Here is a 25,783-nt window from a genome sequence, read left to right as displayed (position 1 = left end):
TGGAAAGAGAGGCCCATTGGACTTGCAAACTTTATATGCCCCAATATAGGGGAATGCCAGGGCCAAAAGAATGGGAATGGGTGGGTAGGGAAGTGTGGGGCGCTATGGGTGACTTTTGGGATAGCATTGGAAATGTAATTGAGGAAAATAATAAAAATATTAAAAATTAAATAAAAAGAATTACACAGGTGCAATACCTTAAACAAGAGTAGAATGCAAAATAAATAAAATAGAGGTCACCTTTGAATCCAAATGAAAAAAAAAAAAGTCAATTTCCCTAGAAGGGTTCTCTTCAGTGATCTGTGGCTTTGGAGTCAGTCACAAAGCTACCAAGAAAAGAGCAAATCATGGATTTTCATATTGAATGAAACCCAGTATTCTAGCCAAACAACAAATGCAGTAGAGAACACATAACGTGATATGAACAGCTTATCAGACCTTAAAAGCATCTTTTTTGATTTGGAAAAAAAAAGCAAACACAACGGATTGCATGTAAGAGGCAAAGCAGTTCATATTAATGTGCTTTAAAGGGTTGCTCTTGTTTATTCCTTGCCAATGGCTGCTATTGCTACATACGAAACACCACCAACACAATAACATCTGGAAAGATCAAATAAATACCTGTCCTCAGACCCCACCCCCAAGAGGCTCCCCTTTATTAGGTTGTGAGGTCTGGCTGAGGCGGCATGGTTTTTAAAGCTCCCTAGGTGTGGACAAGATTGAGGATCACTATGTCTGGCTTTGAGGACTGAACTGTATTTTCTTCCTCTCAATAACTGCATTCTGTGATATTAGAAAGACCAGTTTCTGGGGAATGGGGGATGTATGAATCATAATTAGGCCCTCTAAGTGTCAACCACAGCCTGAGTAGGGAACACCTGTGGAGCAGAGAATTAAAAATGAATGATGCCCTTTGTACCATAATGATAATACATTCTGCTCTCTGGGAAGCTATTAAAATATTCTTCTTTAGAATTTTTTTTCAAGTCTATTTTAAAGCGACACAAGAGAAGGTAATACGGGGTATTCAGGAAGGCTCTGTGTACTTAACCTGGCAGAGCTTTCTACAAAATATTTTGTTATTTTATTTATGTGTGAATCCTACAGTGAAAGTGGGAAGGCCCTGGAGTGTATCAGAGTGGGGAATAAAAAAGCAGAAACACAGGCATCCTGTTTACATTGCATCGATCTAGCTCAGCTTAACTATGTCTTATTACATTTTTTGATGGGGGGGGTCTGTTAGACATTTCATAAATGTCTAATCTCATTTAAATGACCATTTACATCTGTGAAATACACTTTGTGCCTTTGTTCTTCTGCATACTCTTGGAGCCCAGGAGTGTGTTGATTCCTTTGTTTTTTCAAAGGAAATTCTATGTGCACATTCTCCTTACAGGGGTTAGTAGAGTAAGACAGGGTAGCGATCTTAGTGATTCTACTTAATGAGGAAAAAACCCTTCCTCCTATGTGTACACTGATGGTAATTGCACTAGTACAGCAGGAAAGGGTTTGCTGTTCCACGCTCAGAGTTTTTTTTTCTTAACACCATGAAATTAAGAACGTGCCAGTGTGGAGCTGCATACCCCTGATCTCTTTCAAATAAGCAGTGTAGTATATTATTTCCTTTATGTTCTTTTACAGCTCATGCAGGGAAAGATAATTGAGTCCTTGACAGATGTCTGTATTTCAGAGGGAAATTTACTTGTGAAAGAACAAACATGTATTACTTTTAACACAGGGCTATTCATTATGTGGGCCACAAGGTGCCTTTCGATGACTTGTAAATTGAAATTAATATTTTCTCTTGCCGTCCTAAATATGCATAAGCAATTTTGACTGGTTGATACAACCAACTCAAAGCTCATTCTTGGATTTCCATGTAGCTTTCTGCTCTTGATCAAGACTGGGCACTCTTAGGTCATATGTGAAGTGCAGAATAAGAAAGCATTTATGTTTCCTTCTTTTTCCAGAAAAGCTTATGGACCTGCACGTTCCCCAATATTTGCAGAATAAGTACTCTCTACTGCACCCATCCTCACAAGGAAGTGTCTCTTAGATGTGGCCCAACAGAAGGGAAACAGCAAAGATTCTTCATGAATTCATCTTTACTCATGTGTGCTTAGAATGTCTACCTTTACTCACATGTGCTCAGAATGTCTATCTTCCAAACCAAACACGGGTGTTGTACAGCGTGAGATGCTCCTAACAATTTTGTATGAGGTGGGTCAGCTTGGAGAACTGGGCAAGCAACAATCACATGACAACAGATTGAGAAAACAATTGGGAGCTTTACAGGGAAATGTGTACCTCCATCTGCTCCACAGCACTGCCTATGAATATGCTGCTATCCATAAATTATGCCTCACATTCTTAGCTGTTGGCTGGCTGCACATCTTTTGCACCATGACTACGCATAGCATTATAGAATTAAACTGATAGCATACAGTACCAGAAAGGACCTTAATTTAATGTTATCCCTGTAGGGGATGACTTTTCAGTGGTAAGAGAAGGCTTTGTTATGGTTTGCTTCTAATTATTGCTGCCTACATACAGATTGGCATGCCCTGAAGCCGCAACTCCTGAAGCTCCCTGGCTGCAGGCTTGGGGTGACTTCCCTAGAGAGCTGGTGAGTATTTTGTCAAATTGACAGAAACTAGAGTCACCTGGGAAGTGGGACCCTCAAATGAGGAATTACCCTCTTCAGATTGGCCTCTGGGGTCATTGTCTTGATGTATTCCTGACTGTGGGAAAGCCTGGCCCACCAAGGGTGGTGCCACTCCTAGGCAAATGGCCCCAAACTAACTAAGAAGACAAACTGAGCAAGCCATTAAAAAAAAAAAAATCCAGGAAACAGCATTCCTCTGTGGTGGTCTTTGCTTCTGTTCCTGCCTCTAGGTTCTTGGCTGAGCTTCTGCCTAGTCCCTCAGAGGTGGACAGTTTCCTGAAAGTGTATGCTGAACAAACCCTTTCCTCCCAAGTTGATTATTGAGGTCTTTAAGAGCTTGTTTCATTTAGACCAGGGTAAAGAAATGACTTAGGAGCAATGCGAAAGATCAGCCCTAGTGTGTGTGTGTGTGTGTGTGTGTGTGTGTGTGTGTGTGTGTGTCGCCCTCGTCAGTAAACTGAACCTGTTTCTTGCGTCTTTTTATGGCATTTAGTTTCTACAAAGAATTTCTTATCTCTACCTGAGAACCTAGGGTCAAAGGCTTTCCTTGGAATTTGAGTTGAGAAATAAAGCTCAAACTGGCCTGGTCAACCTGATTTATCTCTGGCTCACCACTGCTGCCTGATATGCTGTGATAGTCACTGAAGTAGTTTCCCTATGGAGAAATGGATTTTCTTTCTGGGAATTCCCCTGTGGCTTGAGAGCATAGTCTCCTTCACCCTAGCTCCCCATTTCCACTGCACTTTCTTCGTCTCATTCCAGGGACTTCTTCCACATCTTCAGTGACCTTCTTTCAACATCCCCCAATCCTGCTAAACAGAACTCCATAGATCGAGGCAGAGAGGCGCTTCTTGAAAAGACCAGCACTTGGTTGTAGAGCCACAGTAGCTCAGGGATCTGCCACGATTAAATGAAAGATAAGGTGGAACTCTGGAGAAAAAAGCAGAGGACTTTGCACAGCAAGGGCGCCATGAACACTCCAAAAGTCACTGCACAAGGGGAGATTTAAATACCTCTTTCTATTAAAAGCTCTTCAGTTGTGTGTGTGTGGTGGGGGGTGCAGATAGTAATGCGCAGTGATCAAACCTCTACTACACAACACTTCTGGCCTTTACTCATCCTGTCCTGTTTCTCATGCTTTAGGGTGATGCCCGGAGGGGGATAGTCTGGTTGTCTTGTGTGCCAAAGCTGAGTGCTCCTCAGAAGCAGAAAGGGACAGCAGGTGGAGGTGGAAAGTCAGGAGAGGCAAACCTCTGGTCTTGGGGTTCTGGCCAGGAAACCGCAAGCAACCTATGTGTGTGGTTCGAATTCAGGGACCTGGCTGCGGGAGGTGACTTTGAATGGAATTACACCTCAGCTAAGGGTTCGAAACCAGATCCTCTCTCCGGGTGCCGACCACCCGGCAGAGCCCCAGCCCAAAGGGCGCTGGGGAAGAAGGAGGTCCCTCGTCCCCTCGGGAAGCAGCCCCCGATCCAACTCCGATCTCGTCTTCTACCTCTTTCCACGCACCTGGCGCGGCCACCGCGCGGGGCTGGCCAGAAAGGACCCGGGACTCCGCCGCGTCCCAGAGACTATCGGGCCCTGGCCTTCTCCACGCTCCTCAGAGACCTTGGGACAGTCGCCACCCTCCGACCCGCCCGGGACTCCAAGCACCCGCCGCGCGCTCCCCGGGAGCCGGGCAGCCAAAGCGGGGCTCCGAGGGCTGGAGGCGGAGCCGAGGCGGGAGCCGCCCCGGGGGAGGGAGCGGGCGGTCCCGGAGCCCAGCGCGCGGCCCGGGGAGGAAGGAGGCCAGCTGCCGCCGCGGCCGCGTGCTCAGCCTGTCCCCGCCCAGGGACCCGGAGCCTCCAACTAACTCCGCCCGCCGCCCGCGGGCTCTCGCTTCCGTCCCGGGAAGAGCCTGCGGCCGCGCAGGTTAGTGTGGCCAGCGCGGGGCGCGGCGGGGAGAGGGTCGGGCGCGGGGCGGGGCGGGGCGCGGAAGTTGGGCAGAGGCGGGGCGGGGAGCGGGCTGCTGGTGCCCCGGCTTCCTGGCGCGGGGACTCGGTGGGTTTCCTCCGGCGCGGCCGGGGTCACGGCATCCGGCGTCCGAGCCTTCCTGGCATTCCCAAGTGCTGGGGTTGTCAGCACCACCGCGTTCTTCACCCGCGCTGTCCCCACTGTGGCACTTTAACTGCGCCCTCGCCTTACTGGGCGCGTTTGTTCATTCGCCTTGGGTTTTTTGTGCCCCCTTTTTGGACAACTCTAAGTGGCGGTGGCGAAGCCCCGCGGGACCCCGAGTGGATCCTTAGGACTAGTTTGAGCATTAGTAGGGGCTGCCGCGCAGATTGACAGCTACCGACGTGGAATAGCGACTGGGGCGCTTGAAGTGCTGGCAAGTGCCTGGAAGCATGGAAATTCCCCATCCTCATCGCCAGCCCACTCTGCTGTCTCCCCGCCTTTTTCTGCCAGCCTTAGAGTGTGTGTAATCCTCCAGGGAAGGGTGATTGCTCTGTCAAGCAGGATGGACAGTACCCACTACTTCCTATATTCACTAAATCTGGTTGGATCACCTCATCTGTGTGGCCTTGGTACTCTCTTCCATCATAATCTCTGTTGACCTGGACAAATACACGTTGTTCTGTTGGCTGCTTAGAGCTTGTTGGGACGATTTTAGAGGGCTGTGTGGTGGTTTTGAGCCAAGGTCTTAGGCTGAAGCTCTGTGCTAGTGGGTTCCTGACCTGAGTTTGGTCCTAAAGCTGAGATTTGGTGACTTAAAGATGAATTTGGCCTGGAGCTCTTTAAGTCTAAGAGGGACAGCACCGCATTTTCTGGAACTGGTTAACAGGGTTCAGAGCTGAAACTGTCCTTTATCCAGCAAACCCTATGTTTAAGCTATGGATCTCTATTCCCATGGTTATAGAAATTCAACTACCATGAAGATCCTACTACCCCAGTCTTAGAGATAAGAACTTTTTGCTTCAGGTGTTTTGTTGTCTCAATAGTCTTGTTTCCAACCTACAAGTAAAATTAATATTTTTTTTAGGGGGGGGGGAACCTTCTTCTTTGTAAAGTGAATTCAGAAACTTAGTTGATAATCACAGACACAAGAGACATCGTTTAATGTCTTCTAACTACCTTATAAGGAAAAGCGCCAAGAAAATCAGATTTATACTCTGTATTAAATGGCTAAGACCTGTCATTCTTATAGCCTAAATGTAATAGACATTTTCATGAGTCCCTGTATCATGCAATGCAAGTCTGCTGGGTGCTTTAAAGAGCAAGACATGGAATATATTTCTTGCCCTTAAGGGCTTTCTAAACTAATTTTGTGACACCTATATCTTTATATGGACATCAAACATATTCTAACAGCAATACGTGGCTTGTAGAAAGCGTGAAGAATGCTGTATATAAGCCCTTGTAGGCCATAATTTTGTGAGGCTGCCTTACAGAGTGAAGTAAATACCAGGTTCACTAAGAATGTACTTTCTAAAACTAATGTCTCAAATGCCCAGATTTCATCAAATAGATGCACATTTGGAAATAACTATTTTAGAGCAAAAGCAGCCAGTAAAACAGTGTTCCTAATGCTGGGACCCTTTAATATGGTTTCTCACATTGTGGTGACCCCAACCATAGAATTAATTTTTTCTTTATAACTTCATAACTGTGATTTTGTTAATGTTTTGAATTGTAATGTGAATATCAATATTTTCCCAATGGCCTTACCCTCAAGGGGTCTCGACCCACAGGTTGAGAACTCTCACTTAAACACTGTATTATGTGGTAATCAAATACTGAAAAGCTACCACAATTTTATCCAAAACTTCAATTAACTGGGTAGCCACATTGATGTTTTTCTCCTCCTCTTGGGAAGGAAATTATAATGCCTAGAGAAATAACTAGAGAGTAGAAAATTTTGTTTTTATGAACATAACTTAAAATAACTTTATTATATTAATTTATTTATAGGGGGAGGCACAGGCACACATGGGAAATCAGAGGACATATTGTGGTAGCTAGTTTACTACTTCCTCCATGTCAGCTTAAGGTCTCAAACTCAGGTTTCACCCTTGGTGACAAGTGCCTTTACCCACTGAGCCATCTTACCCACCCGCAAATATACAGTTTTCAATAGAGTAGCACTTTAATATTGTATTAGATACTTGTCTGATGCTGTGATAAAACACCATGATCACAAGCAATTTATAGAAGACAGAATCCCTTAACCTAAACATTTTGTAATTTTCCCAGACAGTAGCACCCACCAGGGATCCTGGGTTCAAATATTGAATCTATGGGGACATTTGTTATCCAGGATACCACAGGCACAAATGTCTGATGAACACTGGATTGGCTTTGCAAGTCTCACTTAAGTTAAATGAAACTTGTTTATTTGTTTGTTAGCCACAACAACAATTAATAAAATAATAATAATAATAAATCGCTCTGAATGCTTTTGAACTTTAAAAAGGTGAAGGATTGACTCAGGCTCTTCCTTTCCAAGCCAGTTGCATTTTATAAAATGTGATGACACCAATTCTTTCCGTAGTTCAAAGAAAAGTTAATTTACCTGCTGGCTGGGTGGAGTTTCATAAGCTACATGCATTCCTGTGGGACTTTTGAGAATTGATTAAATCCGCAAAATAAGGCCTGGCAGGCTGAAGGGCAGCCTGAGGAGTGTGCTGTTAACTTTACAGCCGTACTGATAGCTCAGTAGGTTGGTTATCTCCTTTATAATGTGAGATTAAAGATCCTTATCATTGCCTTGGAAACTGCGTGGTTTGATGAAACGGCCATGAATATCAGACTCTAGACTCTTCACTTTAACTCCTTTAGGCTGCAAGAGCTAATTGTTAAAACTACATAAAAATAGCTCAAACAGATAGGCTATGAATAAAGTGTTCTTGCCGTTCTGTGCGATCAAGTCTACTTGGGGAAACTTGAATAGTCTATTGTCTCTTTATTAGGTCTTTTGTTGATTTTGTTTTGTTTTGAAGACGGAGCCACTGTTTAGTCCAGACTAGGCTGGCACTTGGTATATAGATCAGGCTAACCTGGAACTCGTGATCCTCCTATCTCAGCCTACTGAATGCTGATTATAGACCTGTTAGCTTGCTTATCATCTCCTATTATTTCCCATACTGCTGAGAGGAAGACCTGCACATATCTGATCCAAGGTTAAAAAGATAGTTGATGGCAGGGATAGTTATAATTCCATGTGGCAGACAGATAGTTCTGTGGTTTATTCCTAAGCCCCTGAGTGGTCTTGCATTATCCAGGGCACACTAAATATCTCTCTTTATAAATGATGTATGTCTATAATTTGGGGCTTTGGCTTCTGATAGGCCTGGGTTGCTCCCCAAGTATTTGCCTGTCCTTTTACCTTGGAAAGTTATTTAACATCCCAAACACCCAGTTTTATCATCTCCAAAATGGGAGTAATGGAAAAATATATGTAAATGAACTCTGAAGGGACTCTGGCCTGCTCAGCTAGGGGAGCATGGCTCGGGCAGGCCTTGCCCTTCCCCGATTCCCTCTGTCATGCTAAAAATTGTTAGATTGCATTCTTAAAGCTAGCCCCCAAGGGCTATCCACCTCATTTGGCCAGTTCCTCCTCCTGAGACTGACTACCAAGGTCCAGCTATCAAATTATTGAACTCTAGCAATCAACCCCCCATTTGGCTCACTAATGAACATGCCTGATCAAAGTTAAACCCCTCATCCTAATGTGGAGTTTCCCATTTTACCTTTATAAACCAGCTTTTTTTTTTTCTTTTTCTTTCTTTTTTTCTTCTCTTTAAAATTTTGTATATCCCAATACCAGCCCCCCTCCTCCTCATACCCCCTCATGCAGATCCTCCCCTCATTCCCCCCTCACCCTTCTGGAGCCCCCCCTCTGAGTAATCACCCCAGAAGAGGGAATCCAGGAAGGACAAGGCCTGCCCGAGCCATGCTTCCCTAGCTGAGCAGGCCAGAGTCCCTTCAGAGTTCATTTACATATATATTTCTATTACTCCCATTTTGGAGATGTTAAAACTGGGTGTTTGGGATGTTAAATAACTTTCCAAGGTAAAAGGACAGGCAAATACTTGGGGAGCAACCCAGGCCCATCCCCACTGCACCTCAGGTCACTGCTAGGCTTGGCACATCCTCTCCCAATGAGGCCAGACAAGGCAAGGTGGCCCACTTAAAGGAACAGGATCCACATGTAGGCAACAGATTCAGGGACAGCCAGCCCCAGTTGTTGGGGCACCTGCATGAAGGCCAAGAGGCACATTTGCTACACATGGGCAAGGGTGGAGACATAAACCACGAGTTTTCTATGTGCCACATCTGTCTACTCTCCATCTAGAGACAGTCATTTGTCCTGCTCTGGGTAAAATACCCCTAACTCTTCTCCCTTGCCCCTTTTCTCCCCTCTCCCTGTTCCCTTCCCCTTCTCCCTCTTCTCCTATCACCTGTCTGTGACCCTCATTCCTGCCTTCTGTCCCTCTCCAGCAAATAAATCTCCTTTGGTCTAAGAACTTGGTCTCAGGGGTCCTGAGCTGATACTTTCCCTTTCAGACTCTTGTAAAGGTTAGATGCCCCAGCCAAGAGAGTTCTTAGAGCATCACTTGCCATTGAATGTGGGGTGGGGGAGGGAATGACAATCCAGAAGTCCCAAATTAAAAGTAATGCATAATGTACATAAATACATAACCCAAATATTTTGGAGTAGATATTCCTCATCTAACTTGTTGCCAAACCTTTACTCAACATATGTTTATCAAGATCCTACCACATGGTCAAATTTTGCTGACTCTGACATACAGTGGTGGGAGAAGTGTAGAGAGTCACAGAGGATTTGATGATGACAGCTTGTGTCATGTTCTGGGTGTGCAAGCATAAATACATTCTCTGCTCTCTTGGTTGGTGGTAGGCAACGGTCAGTGAAAATGTCAGAGGGCGTGAGCTCTCTAAGACCTGAAGCATGAATTAGCACTCTAATAAATTGGAGAGTTAAAAGATGTTCCAGATCCAGGGGAGCTTGAGAATGGAAGTCAAGTGGAACACTGGGAAAGAATAAAGACATGGGGAGGAAGGACAGCTGAGGCTACATGGAGAAAAGAGAACCAGCCACATGTTCTCAGGTTGGGACGAATCCAGCATTTGCCAGGTGCTCAGATTGGCTGGGAGGAACTTAAAATTTACACTTATGAAGCATCTCAAAGTGTGAACTGCCCAAATGTTTCTGTTTTTTTTTTTTTTTTTTTTTTAAATACTATTATGTGGACCAAGCCAAATGGATCAGGAATTGTAATCCAACCCAAGGCCATCACTTTAGCTCCTTCATCATTGTAGAAGGGAAAGAAATTTTGTGTGGCTCAACAAATATATTTTAGGAGAGTCAGGGGTCAGGCACACAAGTAGACACAGAGTGACAACACCCAGTGTGTGATGCTGAAATAAGCCATCGCTCACCCAAATTTCTTCATAGCTGTAAAAAAGGAACACAGTGGTTTCGTTGGGGATGCTCTTCTAGAGACAGTTTATATTGTGGATTATCTTTACAAGTAGAGGTAGTATTTTTCCTGTTGGAGGAAAGAGAAGCTAGTCATAGTATTCAAGATACAGGGATCCTGTTTTATAGTTCAGGGTTCCCCTCCTCCACTATGAGTCAATGGGTGTGCAGGTCCCACCTGTCTGCCACGTCATACTGTGGGGGTTGGGCTTCAGGGAACATTGCCACTGTTCCTGCTACCCTCTCTGTGAATGTCATCTTTTGTCTTTGACCCATAATTTGTATTTTGTTGCTGTTTTTGGTTCATCTCTGATGTCCATGGGATGGTAACTATTGTTCTTGGGAGCCACAACCCTATACTGTTTAAATTAATTAAAAAGGAATGAAGTTTAACATGGTAGCTCCTCAGCTGTACTGCCCATGTGCTAAGTGCTTGAGAGCCATGTGTGGCCAGTCACTATCCATGAGGCAGAGTTGATGTAAGAACAATCTCACTGCCTAGAGTTCTATGGGGAATTACTAGTCTAAAACTTGCAGTTGTTTTTTGTGTTCGCGGGTAAGTAGAAGTTGATGATTTTGACAATATAAACATGATGATCATTTTTATGTTAGATTTGCAAGAATGTCTCTATATAGATAGAATATTTCAATTCAATAAGCTGGGAAGGAAAACATACAAAATTATTTACACTGTTTCCTTGAAGTCATGTGACAACAGAAATTCAGCAGACCTGTGGCATTCCTCAAACTGTCTACCTGTGTGGTGCAGATGTGTGCCCAGGAGTTTGACCTTGCTGAAATGAGCTTGGGTTTCTTTTTTATATAAAAGGCTGTACATTAGCAGTGTCTGTCTAGAGCATAGCTACTACATTAGTTACTGGGCAGTGCCTGCTGCTGACACTGCTTGCTGACCTAAACTGACATAAAGGGAAGAGACAAGAACACAGTTTCCACATGGCTCTTGTCAAGAGAACTTGAGAGGACAGAATCAAAAAAGAAATAGGAATTGAACTTGAGAAATAAAAATGTAATATTTTTAAATACAACTTTGAGTGACCCAGCAGAACTGAAGGAAAGGGCCAGGCAGCCTGTCTCTGTCCATTATAAGTGAGGAGAAGCCCATTCATTATGAGCCCTGTGGACCACAAGGAGTTACAACTAAAAGCATAGAGAATGCCAGGTCCAACCGACAGAAGTAAGGCAAGAAGATGGTTTTTCTCTGTTGTACACTGAAGATGTTCTTGCTGGCTTGTCCTCTTGTCCTAGACAACACAGAGGACAACTGTAGACACAGCAGTGAAGGCCAAAGCCCTTACAAGAATACTGCCTGACATTTCAATAGCTGAAGTCATCTGCCTCTGAGCGCAAGATCCATTGATATCTTAGAAAGAGTATTTGTGAGCCATTGAGAGATGGCTCGGGGGCTAGGAACACATGTTGCCTTTGCAGAGTTTGGTTCCCAGAATCCTGTTGGGCAGTTCACATCTACCTGTCACCCAGCTTCTGGGGGACCCAAGACCTCTGGTCTGCACTAGTGCCTGCACTCATTTGAACACATGCACACCCCCCACATACATACATGGCATTAAAAAATAAGAAAAATACCTCAAATGTATTTGTACAACAGTGACTTTTTACTTACAGAAAACTAAGAGTTCCAAAATTTTTGAATTTTAGAGTATTTAAAAATTGATTCTTTAGAAAAGTACTTATATGTACAAACTAGATCTTAATAAGGGTGTTGGCCCTTTATACTTTGGGGACTTTTAAGAAAGAGATATGTCAATACTGAATGACCACAATAACTGTAGTATTTAAAGAAAACATCTTTTTTTTGTTGGTTACACATGTATTTCTTCTTTGTATTACTAGCTTTGCCCAAAACTTCTTATTGTTGTAGATCAACCTCAAATTTTGGTAAATTTGGGAAAAGTCAGGACATCTGGCTCGTAAGGCTTGGACTAGTGTAGAGTCCCTTGTAGAAAGCAGATGTTTGTAATTGGTGGCATTTACACTGTTTAGTTTTTAAGTGCTGCTTTGTTAACTGTCTTTATCTTGGTGGTAAGTTCTAAGACCTTATTTGTGTAGGTTTTGTAAAGGCTCGAGGTCTCCTCTGCAGCCCCTCCTCTCAGTCTGTTTAAATCTGTTGGTGGCAGTTGTTACCAGGGCTCTTATTTCTCTTTGCCTGGGTTCTCACTAGTGCTGCTATTCCTCCCTGCCCTATTCTACACCTGTAAATCACATGGAAATTGGAAATTGTCATTTTTTTCTTTAACTTTGTGAGATCACAATCCTCACCAGCTCCTTGCTTCCTTTCTTAGGCAGGGGTCAGCAGGCATCTTCAGCAAATGGATTGGAATGAAACTGGGGGATACTATTGACATTGTAGCTGTTTCTGGACCTTACAGCTATTACCTGAGTAGGCACAGGGGAAGGAAAGGCTGCCAGATTGTTTCTCACGCTCATCAGTCTTCCATTGTCCTTTAAGGCATCCCATAATAAGGAAATGATGGCAAACTAATAAGCCCTTTCTTTCCCCCCAGAGAATTTAGAATTATACAGATTGTAATGTTGTGGGCGTAAAGCACTAACGACAGGGGTTTATAAAAACAGGCCTTGGCCTTTAACCCAGGATACCCTGTAGTGCTCAGAAGTTTCAGTGTGTGTACATTTTCTCTAGTTGCACATGAGTGACTTTAATCAGGAGCAACGTGGGTTCTTTGTATTATATGTCGTTTTCTCCATGGCCCCGGCCTCAATCAGCTAACACCGTATGCCTAATCGACCAAAGTGAAATGGCTTTACAACATTTTCTAGGAAGCTAAGGACTTTTTTGGAGAATTTCTCCTCTCTCTCTCTCTCTCTCTCTCTCTCTGAGTGGGAAGTGCCAAGGAGAGAAAGTTGGGATGGGTTTTGCAAAGGCAGATGTTTCCAGGACTTGAAGATGAGTGAAGGAGCTGCTAATAGGATATGTAAATGTAACCTTTCACCTAGCTACTGTCCCTATGGAAGTCTTAAGTCAATTGTTTGAGCTGGTCCTTGTCTAGTTCCTTAATGAAGCAGATTCTCTGGATCCCATTGTTATGCAGTCTGTCCTGAGAGCTATTGGATAGTTGGTACTGTCCTGGGCTGCCCATCCCTGCTTCAGTTGTAATAGCAGCTCACCATCAGGTGATCGGATTTCTACTGATATATTCCCCTTCATCTTCAGTACCTGTAGAATGTTTTGATATTCATGTGTGATACATTGACTTCTAGCTGTTTGGTTTCTAATAAACTGTCTTCCATTTATTTAACAAATACTTATTCAGTCCTAGCCATATGTGAGGCCCTCCCTCCCTCCCTCTCTCTCTCCCTCCCTCCCTCCCTCCCTCCCTCCGTCTTTTTTTCCCTGCTTATTTGGTCAGTGCTGAGGAGGAGGTCCAGGACCTTGCTCATGCTAGGCAAATATTCACCCACAACTTCTATTTCCATCTCAACCCAGTATTCTTGGCTTTAGAGATACGAGAAGTGGAAAACATGAGCTATGTCACCTTGGAGTGAAGAGTTAAGGAGAAAGACAATCATTCGTTGCCATATACTCATTATCACAATTAAAAAATTTTGCAAATAGTTCTATTCGTGCATAGGGAAATGGGTCTGAGGAGCACAATGTGATTGTGGGCTTGAGTAACAGGAGTCTGAAGAAGGGATGCTGATCAATAGCTGGAGACTGGGTGGGTGAGTTGGAGATAGGGAGGGAAGAAGGTAGAGACTTGTTTGTTCAGAAGCCCTCTTAGAGAGGTAACAAGGTAAAGTGAGGGAACGGAGGATAGCATTTGGTTATGGGGCTGGATGTAGCCAGACTCCTGGTTCAGTTCATACAGGAAGTTCCTAGATATGTTAAAATGTCAGTTTTCGTCCTAACAGCAACCGGGAATGATTAAGGAACACCTGGGGACTTGCTATGAGTTGTGTTGGAGAAGATTATTTGTGAGGGGGACAAATTGGAAGAGAGCCTGGATTTTCCTAGGAGCAGTTGTGTAGCTGCTGAGTCCACACATGTGGAGGAGAGGCGATGTACCTGGGACTGGCTGGAGAGAGGGCTCAGTGGGAGAGAACTGGCTGCTCTGCCAGCCAACCTAGGTTCCCTTACCAGCACCCACATGGTGAAGCACAACTGTTCCTAATTCCAGATCCAGAAGATTCCCTCTTCTGACCTCCGTGGGATCTTCCGGCCTGTGGTACACAGAGATACATGCAGCCAAACACCGTCTACATAAATAGAAGGGAAACAGAAAGAACAGAAATGTACCTGTGACAGGTACTATAAAACAGGAAGTGAAGATCGAAAGCATTGTCGGGCTGGCATCAGATGAGTGTGAGGATGAGATTCTGTCTTATGCAGGCAACAAATATTTACTGAGTTTCTACATAGATTTCTGTGCTGCTGCTCTGTAAATAAACTTCGATCAAGAACTTGTGGCCTTGAATAATAAGAAGACTGGCAGATAGTTATTAAAATATAATTTCAGACAGTAATTAATCACAAAAAAATACACAGAGAATAAGAATGGCTCCTCTTGAGTCGTTAAATCAGGAAAAAAAAAATGTTGCACAATGGCCTCGGGGCACTGGGTAAGCTAACCATGCAAAGACCTACAAAGCAAAGGGGATAAATATAAGATCCTAAAGCAGGACAAGAACCAGGACCCCAGTCCAGGTCCTCAGCCACAAGTACCTCTGTCACTGAGAGCCCAGAGTGTCCCATGACATGAGAGAGAAACAAGAGAGGTGTTAAAAAGTCATCTTATAGCCAGCACTGCCATCTTTTCTTCAGTCCTGAGCAGTGTCACATTCCACACCAGCCAGCCCCAGCCTCACACAGATCTGCCTCTCTCCTGGTGTGAGAGAACCTCTGTGAGAAGCCCTTCATCATCTCACACCCTGCTCCAGAACTGATGGTGAGAAACACAAGTCCACCTGCCAGGGATGACTCTTTTCAGTCCCCGGAAGTCCTCTACCTCCCTTCAGTCCTGTCTCCAATACGGCAGAGCAAAGTCCTTTCTCCAGGGCTTGCTTAGTAGTTCATACAATTTATTTCTTTTCTGCCTGGGATCACTGTGATTCGTCATGGCGAATAAATTATCTCTATCAGCCTGTTTCCATTCCTTCCTTCAGATGTGAGTTTGTAAGTTGTGAGTTGTGTGTGTGTGTGTGTGTGTGTTTTTCTTTTCCAGTTTTCTCTGACTTACTCTCTCCTACCTGGATCATTGAGTGCCTTAGCCTACGCTGTCTCTGTGATTCTATTTCTGCCTTTTTCTTGGAGTCACTTGCTGAGGCCCTGCCTTTAAAGTGCCATTGTTGCTTCAAGTTAAAAATATTTATGAGTATTTTATTGTTTTGCAGGAAAGCCTTAACATTCATACTTGCTCTACCACATATTTATGGAGGGAACTCCCTCTGACTTCTGAGACTTCCTGGAATAATCTCAGGAAGATCAAATAGGGGAAGAGGCAGACACTAGTTAGCATCACACAAAAGGGAAAACTCAGCATGGGTAATCACCACAGGGCTGTGATTACACATAGAAAAATAATGTAAATTATTCCAAGATGAGTAAACATCCTTTAGAATTTGAATGAGTGTGCGATCTTGGAGTCCTACTGTATGCAAGTGTGTTTGTATTCCTTGATCTTTCCGAGATAGTGAGTTTCAGGGTGGGTATTGAAATCAGTTTGGCCTTAACGAAATAAAGTAGTTTCTGGGTCTTTCTCTGATACTTAGGTGGACAGAAGCAAAAAAAAGACTCCCTTGACACCAACATTCAGCATGCAGGAAAAAAAAAAAAAAGAAAAGAAAAAAGAATTGCCCAGTTGTCAGTATGGTTCATGCAACTGCAGTGTGTGAGAGAAAGGGTGGGGCTTGCCAGGCAATCAGAGGACCAGGAGCGGCTCTCTGAACTTCTGGTTCTGTTACTGACATGAGATGGAAATCTTCCCCTTTTCAATGCAGTGCAGGCCTGATTGAGTAAGTAAAGTCAGCCTGTAAAAGGGATTGGAAGGACATTCAGAGCATTCCCTACTGTATTTCAGATGAGAATACGTCCTTATCCTGTAGGACTTGCAGGCATCTGTGCATTTTCCTCCAGTGTGGACTTCAAGGCTGCCATGAGGTTTCATGGTTTCCAGCCACACTTGAAGCCTTGACCAGCTCCACCTGCAACATATGTGTTTGTTTCCTAAAACTATTGAGTTGGGGATGCCACAAATTGAGTGGCTTAAACCACTGCAGCTATGCCCTATAGTTCCAGATCTTAGGAGTCTGCTGTGGTTTCCATGTGTCCTTCCCACCCCCACCCCTCAAAGAATGCCTTGGAAACACATCTCCATGTGACGGTGTTGGGTCATGGGCCCTAATGAGAGGTTGTTGTGAAAGTGAAGCCGTAGGACTTCAGTGCCAATTATAGAGTGCTTCAGGCTGTGAGCTCAGTCTTGTATGCTCTCATGCACTCTCTCCCTCTTGCTTTCCATCGTGGGTTAATGAAGCAAGAATTTTTTGACACTGGACTCCCTGAACTCAAGAACTGTGAGAAACTGAATTTCTTTTCTCTATTAATAGCCCAGTCAGAATATTCTTTTGTAACAATAACATCCATGTGTTGACTGGTTGGCTTCCTTCTGAGAGTAGTGAGGGATGCTCTCTCCCATACCTCTCTCTTGCCTTTTTGTTATCAGAGACGGTCTTTGGCTTACAGATGTCTTCTCTGTTCTCCACATCGTTGCCATCATTTTTCTCTTATGCCTGCCTCTTTGTCCACGTTCCCCCTTCCTACTGGAAACTGGACAACCCTAATGACCAATGTTCTTAATTTGATCTGCACAGACACCATGTCTAAGTCCCATTGTTCACTAGACCTGGAAGTTAAGACTTGACCATTGTCTTGGGGGACAGGAGACAACTTAAATTCTATTTGCACAATGCAGTATACATGCAAGAAGGTATAATCACAAACAGCAAATTTGTGTGCTACCAAAGGAACTCATAAAGTAGATGGACTAGGAGCAGAAGCAATATGATATACCAAATGGCACAGGGCAAAATAAACAAAATACCTTATAAAATTGCATGTGGAACTCTGAATGTTCACTATTTAGAGTTCTGCAAATCCTATTAATGTTATTTTTAAATTGGTATAAATTAGAGTTTCAGCCAACAAAAAAGAACAAAAGAACCAATTAATTTCCTTTCTAATTTTAATAGTACATTCCATTATTATACTGATGTCATTGGCAAATTTGTGGTCCCCATGTTTATTTGTTAAGTGGATATTTTTCTGTGTGCATAAACTTTACTGCCTTAACATTTCCCTTGTTTCCTGCCCTCTATGCCTTCCTTTACCTTTCCTGACTGGCCATCTCTGCTGAATCCCCAGGAAGGTATATAATGCCCAATCTTATGACTTGTGCTTGCCTTGGTTCACTAAAAAAAAACCTCCTTTCATTTAAGAATTAAATCTCATAAATACTCTGGAATGTTTACACGAGTCTCTCTCTCTCTCTCTCTCTCTCTCTCTCTCTCTCTCTCTCTCTGTGTGTGTGTGTGTGTTATTTTTTTAATAGTATAGGGAGAAGTTGATAGACCTTCACCTTGATATTGGAGAATATGTAAGTCCTTCTCTTGCATAGATTTACCCAGCTTTGGCATGAAGCTATTCCATTTTACCTGGGAAGGCGAGTGTGTATAACTCTTCATATGGCCTCCTATTCTGGCATTAGGACAGTCTCTGTTTGACATGAGGATGGCGTGCTGTTTCCTTGTGCACCTGGGCAGTTTGAAAGTTAAACTGTTTTCTGTTTTTTTACGGAGTGACACACAGATCACACTGAGAGATATATTGTACAGGAACGCATTCCAATTTAGTGAATAGAAATTGGATACTTGACTTTTGCCTTAGACAAGTAGTTGTTTTGTCATCGACCAAAATGCTTTCAGAGCCGAGTTCCAACATTCCGAATAGCTCTGTGCTGTTTTTAAGGAGGTTTTAATTGCTTCTCTTTCATTAGTTTGCTTCACCATGGCTCTAAACCTCCAAAGGAATGAAAGACTTACATGAAAATAAAAACAAACCCATGTTTAAATTTTTGTTACCAATGCACAAGCTTCTTCCTTGTTCTTCAGGAAATTTGTTTGAAATATTTTCCACTTAAAACAAGTGCACTAAGATATCAGAGCCGTGCCTCAGTGCTGGTAACACAGAGCAGAGCGTGTGGGGAAGAGGTGCCATTCGATAGAACATTACGGGCCTGGAACTGAGGGCAAATCTGCTAGACCATTTTAAAGAGATGATCTGTGTCTGGAGCCTGCTAAGACTGCTTAAAAATGTCTTTGTTTTGACAGTTGTCTTTGTCTGTTGTTTTTCAGGTTAGAGTGTTCTTCTTTCTCCCTAGAAAAGGAGGTTCATAGGAACCCCCCCAGCCCGGGGTGAGGGGTCCCCTCTGATTTTCAGTGTGATCTCTGCACTTTGAAGAAGGCCTGGCATTCTGGGTACTTAGTCACTGGGTACTTAGTCACTGGGTACTTAGTCACTGGACACCATAGCCACAGAAATCAGTTGGCCTAGTTGATGAACTTTCTACCCTTCCCAGATACAAACATAGCAATATATTTTTGAAAAATACATGTGCTTTTGTAGGTCGATTTAGGGAATGGGATGGACTCAGTCTGCCTGGGTTCAAACTCGTTTCAGCATTCACCAGCAGTGTCTTAGAGAAAGTGATGGAGGCTCAGTTTCATCATCTCTGAGGTTGCCTTCTGCTATCTCGCAACAGCATGAGGCACTGTTCTGAGCATGTCACGGATCTGTCACACCTATTCCTCAAAGCTGCCTTGTGAAGTAGATGTCACAGATGTCACTGTTTCCATGTAGAGACAATGAGGATGGAGCATTGAGAGGCTAAGATCATTTGCCCAAGTTCACATGGATACCAGGACCAAAGGTCAAGCTTTGACATTTTGGCTTGGGATCTCGTGTCCCTCTAGCCAGCTTGTCAACTATAGTCCTTGGTGTTGATGTGAGACAAGAGTAAGCCACTCAGTCGACTATGATATCAAGGACAGAGATGACTGATGCCATGTTGCTGCAGACAATTCCTGCTATGACTCTTGTGATGGGAGTGACTATTATTTTCATTAATACTATCTGTTCTCGCTTTAATAACAGTTTATAATTCTTCATGCTGTTGTCTATAAGGTATTAGATCTCAGAGGGCTTCTATTTGCTTTTAAACCCGTTCTTTTAACATTCTGGGTCATAAAGTGTGTGGAGTCATTTGAAGATTGGACTGTATTGGGAAAAAAAAACCCCACAAAGTTTTGGTTAAATATATTGGGAGTTATAAATTCCTCCTGATTCCTTTAGGTTCTTTTCAAAGTAGTCGAGAGAGGCCCCGTGGCACTTGGCAGTTTTTTTTTTTTTTAGTACATTGTATACTTGATTCCAGGGGCTAGAGTTTGGCAGGGATTAGGAGGATCACACCTAATAAAAATAAACTTTTTCATTTCTAAAAATCATAATTCTTTTAAATCACATTGGTTGCTTTTTAAAAATAAAAACAACCCCATTTGCTGGTGGGAATGAAATTGAAGTCCTTTGTCATTTGTGCTGAATTTGTCTCTGCCAAGAAAACACAGTTTGAGAAGGGCAGACTGCGGTATTCCTTAAGCACTGCTCTCCTGGGCTGTAAGCTCACTGGCCTTGTAATGTTTACCAAGCAGTTTTTCTGCCATTCGCATACTTGGTGGTGATATTGTTGGCTCCTTCCTGCCTGGCATTTTGTCCGCATGCCTGGTGGCTTAGCCTAGCATTTCCTGCTGGCTCACAAGGGGAGGAAAGATAGAGGAGGACCTTCAGAATCCTGAGAAGAAGAAATCGATGCTCGCAGTCCTGCCTGGAATTTTGAAATATTTCAAACTAAAGTAACTCTAGATGTCTCAGATTTTCTTAAGGAAAACAGCATTCTGGAAGTTTCTAGTCTCGGTGGCTTTGGGGCTCTTTCCGAGGGCTGTGCTATACTAGAGGGTTGAGACTAGGCTTAAAGATTTTTAACTTTTATTTTCTGATGTGCATGTGTGTCTGAGGATGTGTATATGTACCACAAGCATACAGGTGCCCATGGAGACCAGAATACAGGGTTGGATATCCTGGGACAGCAGTTACAGGTGTTTGTGAGCCACCCAGTGTGGATGCTGGGAACTGAATCCAGGTCCTCTGGAAGAATAGCATTCTTAGCTCCTGGGTTGTCGTCTGTTCAGCCCCATGCAAGTTTAGATTTTAATGAAGAAACACCCACTTCTTTTTCATCCTGATAAACTCTGTACTTTACAGTCCTAGTAAGTGCTTCTATTTCTTGGGCAAGTTTCCTCTGGCATTAGACAGTGAGGTGAGGCTTGGTTCTATCACTTACCAGATTTAGGTCTTGGGCATGCACAGAACCCTCTGCGGATCTCAACTTTTCAATTTTGAAGGCAAGACTGTTTTGTGTACTTCCTATAGTGTGGTAGTTATAACTATTCCTTGAGATGATCCATGTAAAATATGCATGTAAAATGCCCGGTACACTGTTAGTTGTTTTGTGCACAGTAGAGGTACTATAGGAATGTAAGCCATGCTCCCTTCCCTGTGGAGGAAAAGCTGAGGCTCACGAAAGCTAATGCCCTTGCTTTGTATGTGGTCTTCACATCAATGCATCTCTGCTTCTGCCCACCAAGGCGGGGAGGCAGGGTCCTATCATCTAATTTCCCTCAGAATTATATGCAGCATTGCATATGCAAATCAGGAGATGACCATGTGGTCATCTGACCTGTGAAATACACAGACCCCTTTCAAAGGAAAACTATCCTTGCCTCAAGTTTGCCTTAATTTCATTTGTCAAAATGTGCCTTAAATACCTTCAAACTCGAAATAAACGCCTTAGCTTACTGCACTTACACTGCTGTAAAGGGAAGCACATTTGCAAGTTAAATGTCAGCAGCACTATAGAACAAAATGTGAGCAATTACTTTAATTTATGTGATGGATGTTATTTTGCTGAAAGTAAACTGTCGGGCTTGGGTTTATCTTCGCCAGGAACAGACCAGGTTGAATCTGCTTTTTTGGTTTCATAAATAAAAATATCATAGGCCTTGCAGTATTGCCAGCTTCATTTGATTCAGCCTTAAAGATGTCTTCTTAGAGAATTGTTATATGATACCTGGATAGCTATGGTTTGGAGGAACTGACAGGTTTGAATGACAGGATTTCAGGATTCCAGCTTCAATGGGTGTTGATTGATACATCTGGAAAGCTGTTCTGTTCCCCAGGAGTGCGAACCTTCACTCTGTATTTAACTGTGTGCTCCTCCCATCCCTGTTCTTAGGCCCTAGGGTCTCATGTCCTGGCTTCACTTGCCTACAGCTTTTTATTGATGATTGTTGCTTCCTTGTTTTTGTTTTTCTTTGCTGTCTTGCAAATTTAACCCAGGGTCTTGAGTAGCTCACTCTTTGACCTGTTCTCCTCTAATGATAATGTTTTCAACAGAAACATTTCTATGAATTTCCATTTCTTTGTGATAAACTGAAATTGTTGTGTTATTAAATATATGCAACCGTTGTTTTATATTGTATTGATTGCCATTTATTGTGACAGTACAAAAGAAAACCCAGGTTTTCATATTTCATGTGGGGAGACACTATAGCCCAGAAACTAAGTAGACCTTATAGGCTGCTATATATTGCCTGTGCCCTGGACAGCTCTCCACCCAACCCTATTTGCTCTTGGGGGTTGGGGGTGAGTTGGTGCAGAGTCAAGGACACAGACTCTGGGAGCAGGTGGGAAGTGCTGCAGCAAGCTCATCTGAGCACTGCTGCAATCTCCTTTAATACCCTCCACCCACACCCCAATTGACTCCAAGAAAGCATCTATTCTGAACAGCAGTTCCTGATTGGCTGACATTATTTGTACCAACAATCCTTGCTTTCTCAGGCATTCCTCAATTAGGGCCTCCTGCAGGAGATGCTTCTGCAGCTGCAGCGTTTACATAAAGGCAACCCTGCTGTTCCTGCTACAGGTATGGTCTCTGTTCTAAGTACTGTGCTCTGTCATAAAAGCTGCCAGTGGCTGTGCATTGACAATACTTTAAGGCATTGACATTAGAAAACTTAAAATAGTTCTGTGTCAAAAAATATTATGGCTATTGTCTTAGTCAGGGTTTCTATTTCTGCACAAACATCATGACCAAGAAGCAAGTTGGGGAGAAAAGGGTTTATTCAGCTTACACTTCCACATTGCTGTTCATCACCAAAGGAAGTCAGGACTGGAACTCAAGCAGGTCAGGAAGCAGGAGCTGATACAGAGGCCATGGAGAGATGTTCCTTACTGGCTTTCTTCCCCTGCGTTGCTCAGCGTGCTTTCTTATAGAACCCATGACTACCAGCCCAAGGATGGCACCACCCTCCATGGGTCCTCCCTGCTTGATCACTAATTGAGACAATGCCGTATAGCTGGATCTCATGGAGGCATTTCCTCAAGGGAGTGTCCGTTCTCTGTGATAACTCAAGCTTGTGTCAAATTGACACACAAAACCAGCCAGTACAGTTATAGTGGATTTTTGTTTGTTTGTTTTTTAACAAATAACTTGCTGTCTCTGTTGTTCTTTATTTATGGCGGTTGACATTCATCTGCGGGAGCAGGATTATGGCAGCTCCTCTGAAGTGAGGTTTGACTTTTGGACCGGGACAGACCTTGCTGAGATCCAGTTTCTCATTCTTGAAAATAAGAGATGGGTTTTCTTTTTACCTCTGACAATTATGTGGAGGTAGTTCAGCCAGACATGGAAAGATAAAGTCAGTGTCCGGGTAGAATGAGTATCTATGGCTTAGCTAGTCTCATCTCTTTAATTACTGTTGAGATTTAGCTGTTTTTTTCAGGCACTTACTGCACACTTAAGTTGTTTTGTCTGTTCTTTTGCTCATCCCGATCACACACAAGACGTAGTGCACATGCTGTTAAGGTTATCAACCCAGGCAGGGCCAGGTATCTCAGGGCTTACTTTTGTCCACTTGCTTTTCAGCTTGGTCATGTGGTGGATTTTTTTTCATAGGTATGACTTTCATTTTTATGTTGAATTATCAAAGATAATGATTTAGAAGTTTCAATATTGGAGATAAATTGGTACATCTCTCTTCATTTATTTTTATTAAAATACCCTTGGGGTTTGGTGACATAGATGGTAAGGGTACTTGTGCTGCACAGATAGAGACTTAAGTTCAAATAACCAGCACCGACTTGAAAGTCTGAGTATGCCTGCATGCACCTAATGCTCCAGCATTGGGGGCTGAAACCAGACAGACCCATGCTGGCCAGCCAATTTACCAAAATAATGAGCTTCCAGTTCAGCGAGAGACCCTGCTTCAAGGCACTGTGGTCATGAGCAATGGAGAAAGACACCTTGCTTCCTGTCTAGGCTTCCATGTGTGTACACAGTTGCATAGTTATGCACAAACGCATGTACCATATGCACACATTATGCAACATCCCCTGCCCTAAAAACACCAATACTGTCTTTCCACGATAATATTTGCCTAAGTGTTTACTGTGGTGGTTTTATAATATTACACCTCATTGAATTTTATGTATGTCATGATGTATTTACACAGTACAAAGTATTTATTCAATAGATTTTGCAAACACATTCAATGGCATTAATTGAATAATAATCTCTTCCTATTAAAAATACTTTTTTTGGACTCTACCTAGATAATTTAGTTCCCTGGGACATGACCCAAAAATGTCTTAAACTGTTGTCAAACAGACACTATCCTTGGTCTACAATTTTGTATTTTGTATGAGTTAAGGAGCCCATGTTATTTTATGATTTTTTTTTCTATCTCCAGAGATAAACTTTCAGGTGACAAAAACTGATGAATGTTCCTAACCATTTTCAGCATTACGTCAGTTACGTGGCCATTCACATAGCCATACAGTGTTTCCTGAACTTGAGTGTGACCACCCTACTAGGTAAAGATCTTTCACACAGTTGTATTTGAGCAGCTGTGGATGACACTAACATTCAGTTATGTTGATGTATCCCACATTGTCTCATTAGGGATAATAAGTCATCTTAGAGATGTTGGAGAATGCTTTGGTTTGTTCGTTAATTCTAGGAAGGACCACTTCTCTGCTCACTAATCTTCTCTTGTAGGAATCTTGAATAAGCTTATATGGGGAAGGTAGTATTATGATTGTACATAGCTTTTTGTATGTGGAGCTTCTTGCTTGAAGTGGACCTTTTACAAAATGACTATGGGTCATTAAAAACTAGTCATATGAGGTATGGAAACCTGTAGTCTAGAGAAAAGGGTGAGTTGTGTATTAATTGACAACTGTCATGCTCTCATTGAGACCTACTTAACCACCTAATGTAAAATGATATTCACCTCAAATTCTTAACCTCTGCCCTACTGTCTGCATCTAATTTATTATTTTCAACCATATACCCCACTTCCTTCCTGATTGCTGTGTCCCCTAGAATGGAAGCTTCACTGGGGGCTGGGAATTATATAAGTTTAGCAGGTGCTGCATAAATGTCAGATGAGGTAATAAAACTAAAGACAGTGAAAAACCATCATGAAAGTATATGTTTACAAGGCGAAGATGTGGTTTCTTGAAAGAGTGACTCTACTAGAGAATTTAAAAATTCACCCAAAATCATGCCTTTTGTCCTCAAAAGAATCTGTGATTTAAATGCTCTTTAACACAACAGCCCATCGCCTGAGAAGGCAGTGAGTCATGTTTGAGTAAACGAGAAGCTAATGTCACCATTCTTTCTAGGGCCTGGTTATTATGGGATGGTGTTCTCCCCTGAAATCAAAGGTTTGCTGGCTTAAGCCCCTTTTCCATTTCCCTGAAAGATGGAGGTCACTGAAGTTACTGTCCTCCATTACTATAGGTGGCAAGATAAGGAGAAATGTTGTGTTCCTAGATTAGAAATTAGTATGGGGTGGTTTTCTTTATTTTTCGCCTGGGATGGTGTCAAAGAAAGGTTTCTTGCCAAATTTCTGTCTTGCCTTGAGCACACCAACTGTCATTTTTCCTTTAGGCAGAACTATGCTCCTTGTGACTTCACACGCAAAGGGCATTTTGTCATCTCGGAGGTAAATGGACTAGATTTCCAGTGGGCCCTTCTTGGGTTGTCCCCTCCCCAATAGCAGATAGAGAAAGTTCAGTGGAGAAAACCTGCATCACAGAAAATTAAAAGCGAGACTTGGGAGACCTGCCTTTTACCTACCCCAGCAAGCAAGTCTGTTTTCTAAGCCTTAGTTTTTGACCCTTTAATACTCCCACATTGCTCTTTGGCAGTCTCTTTGATTTGGCCCTGCACTTGTGTTTATACGTTTATATTTGTTTTGTCTCCTTCCTAGGTAGTAATATTGTCAGAGCCAGACAGATTGTCTTCTACTTTATAATTCCCTAGAGCCTTCTGTACAGTATTCTCAATGAGAAACACTCAATTAATGTTTGCCTAACAAGTAAACAGGAGGGAAAATGAAGGTTTCAGGAAGGAGATTGTAATATTACCAAAAATCACATTAAGGGCTCAGAGTAATGGGAACTGGCATTT

At 42.9% G+C, this 25,783-nt stretch overlaps 1 protein-coding gene across 3 annotated transcripts in view; it reads left to right on the top strand.

Annotated features, from left to right (window-relative positions):
* Window positions 1-4,414: 4,414 nt before the first annotated feature.
* Window positions 4,415-25,783, top strand: part of Pam (peptidylglycine alpha-amidating monooxygenase) — a 265,774-nt gene continuing 244,405 nt past the window's right edge. Inside the window, exon 1 of one of the 3 annotated variants that reach the window (XM_021177118.2) lies at window positions 4,415-4,576. The gene's annotated coding sequence lies outside the window, so the exon portion shown is untranslated. The remainder of the gene's footprint in view (window positions 4,577-25,783) is intronic. The other 2 variants (XM_029480198.1, XM_029480182.1) reach the window with 2 other exon arrangements.

Source organism: Mus caroli, chromosome 1 (genome assembly GCF_900094665.2).
Source record: "Mus caroli chromosome 1, CAROLI_EIJ_v1.1, whole genome shotgun sequence".
Taxonomy (NCBI): Eukaryota; Metazoa; Chordata; class Mammalia; order Rodentia; family Muridae; genus Mus; species Mus caroli.
Note: the sequence above shows the minus strand (reverse complement) of the source record. Positions and strands in the feature narration are given on the sequence as shown.